Below are 2,686 nucleotides of genomic sequence, written 5' to 3'. Positions count from 1 at the left end.
ATTTGATTTTGGGGGCGCTTTGAATGATTGATGAGGTTAGACAGCAGCAGCGGCCATCAGACAAAACAGCAGATCGTCATGTCTTGTGCGAATGAAGGCTCACGAAACAGTTAAGAGTTGCCAGACAGAAAGCGAGAGAGAGAGAGATACCAGACGGTGTAAGAGGTAGAGAGAGAAACAGTAATCGAGATAGAGAGAGTGAGAGATCGCGTTGCTGTGTAAGCCAAGTTTTAACCATGCAAACTCATTGAGCTTCAGATCTGGCTGATCGTGCTGTGTGGGTGGACTGTGAATAGACAAAGCCCCACATGAGACTGCCTCAGACAGTAGCCAAGAAGAGAGTCAACGAGTTAATACACAGAGAATATTGCCAAAGCAACAAACTTGTTGGAGGATCATCGAAAGTGAGATCTCCCAAAAAGTCGAGAGATCAGCTTTTTCAGATCAGTCTCTTATTCCCCAGCTGGAAGCATGGCTACTGACGTTATGCGATACCCACTGAAAAGATCACATTAAATTAAGATTAACTGCGATCACCAGCTCATAAGTCATGATAAACTAGTTAAGTAGCTGCTCGACTGTGGACAGATCAGCAAATCATATAAAACACAAATCGAAATCGTATCTTAAAAGCTGGATCACTAGCTCGATCTTATGCTTAGCTTCCTAGATTACAAGCCGACGACGACTATACGAACAGATGAATGCCAGTGAAATTTGAAGCCCTGGCCAATAACTCCCGTATAATTTCCACTCACTCACTCAATGTCTGTCACGAATTTTGAGCGCAATTAAAATGTAAGTTATGAACAGTTTCCACAACAGGTGAAATGTAAGCCACGAGCGAGTATAAGCCAGCGATTTATGATCTTTGGTAGCCCAGTAACAGCAACTTGGCACACTTAAGGGGGACAGCACGCACAGCAGCCCCTTGCCCGGTGCCCGGTGCCCGGTTCTGGTATTATTTACCCATACGTATCGTTTTTCCACCAAGTTACGGTGCCGGTGCCCAACTGTCCCAGCTGGGCGACGCAAATGAACTTAATCAAGTAATGACCAGGCTGATGAGGCGCAGCCACATTTCTTTTGGTCCGGAGTGGTAACATGAGTAATACACAGATACAGATCAGTAGCTAGACAATAAAACCAAAGCCCCAGAACCCCGATGCTTGGCCCATTGCCATTAAAACGCAACGCAATCTTGGGGGCCCTTCTAATTGGCGCGTCGTCTAAACTGCTGAGAGTTGAAGAACCAAAGAAAAAAAAATGCGATCCACCGACTCAAAGTGGGACATAAAACTAACATTTTATGTAATGTGTTCATTAGAGTTGCCTAGTCAACTCAAAGCTGGTGACTCCGGCTAGCTGTGGACTGGTTGATCCCCTTTCTTTGAATAATTGATCCAATAACACAGCGTGCCGTTGATTTTTACAATCTAGCGATAAAATTTACTATCGCTGATCGATATTATCGCAAAATTGTTATTAATTGTTGTCGAGAAACGAGCCGCGGGCCATTGTCTTCAGGAATTTCTAAAGTGTTTTCTTTTGTCTATCATTTGCATATTAAAATCGATTTTATTGATAGCCTGGCATTTTTCTGGTATTTTGTATTTGATATCTTCCATCTTCCAACTCCATCATCTTCCGTAGCTTCACAGTTTACGATTGCTCGCTGACAAAGGTTTGACAGCCCTCGTTAAATTGCGGGCTATCATCGAAATGGTAATTGCTGAACATCGCTCTAGAGATATCATATAATTTTATTTGTGATTCGGGCTGGATATCTTATAAGTTTGGTAGTCTGCTAGGAAGTATTTAAGGTATATGACATCCAGAAAGAAGCAACCAAGTAAGCAAGTTATAGTTATTTTCGGCTTCAGCAGAACATATCTTAAGATGACTCTCAAAGTTATGTACACAGAGTCCACAATTTCGAATATCAGAGCTTAAGTACGAATACATATGTATAGAAATCGTGCATCTATATTAATTGCAATAGTGCACCTTCTCTGATTCTTTTGACTCTCACTTTTCTACCATATTTATATAAATGAATATTTAAAAAAAAATATTTAGTATTAAATGTGAATTAACAAGTAAGAATCAACGGAGCCTAGGAAGTACTCTCAAAAGAAAATAAGATATTGCTATCACTTTCATATAGGGAATATTAATATTCGAGCACACTCTAGAAATAAGAATTGCTTTCGTTGTTTATGCGACAACGGATACAGGGTATATTTTTAGTCGAGTCTGCTTAATTGATGCGTGTTTAATGCACACGCACGCTTTGGAATTTGTTTCAATTTGATTGTGGTTTTTAGGTGTAAATGGCAATTAGCATGACGAGCGGACCTGTGTGTATTTATGTGTATTTGTGTGTGTGTGCTGGTGGAGTTGGAGGGCGTTTGTGGTTGGTTGGTTCTTTGATTGTGAACCATTCGGCGGGGCACACACTCCACTGTTGTCGCAACTTTGTCACCAGGCTTAAGGCCGGCCTGTCCATTGACATGACAGGCGACATAAATGCCACACACGGTTTGCCATTGGCGTCTGTTCCTGTCCTGTTTGGCGTTGGGAGTCATAAAATCACAGAGCGATGCGCTTGCAGTTGTTGTTATTGGTTATGCGTTGTTGTTCTTGCTGGTGTTGTTGTTGTTGTAGTTGTTGCTGCTGGCATAAA

Source organism: Drosophila novamexicana, unplaced genomic scaffold, assembly GCF_003285875.2.
Source record: "Drosophila novamexicana strain 15010-1031.04,08,12 unplaced genomic scaffold, DnovRS2.1 tig00000986-arrow-arrow-pilon, whole genome shotgun sequence".
Taxonomy (NCBI): domain Eukaryota; kingdom Metazoa; phylum Arthropoda; class Insecta; order Diptera; family Drosophilidae; genus Drosophila; species Drosophila novamexicana.
This window is presented reverse-complemented; position numbering follows the sequence as displayed.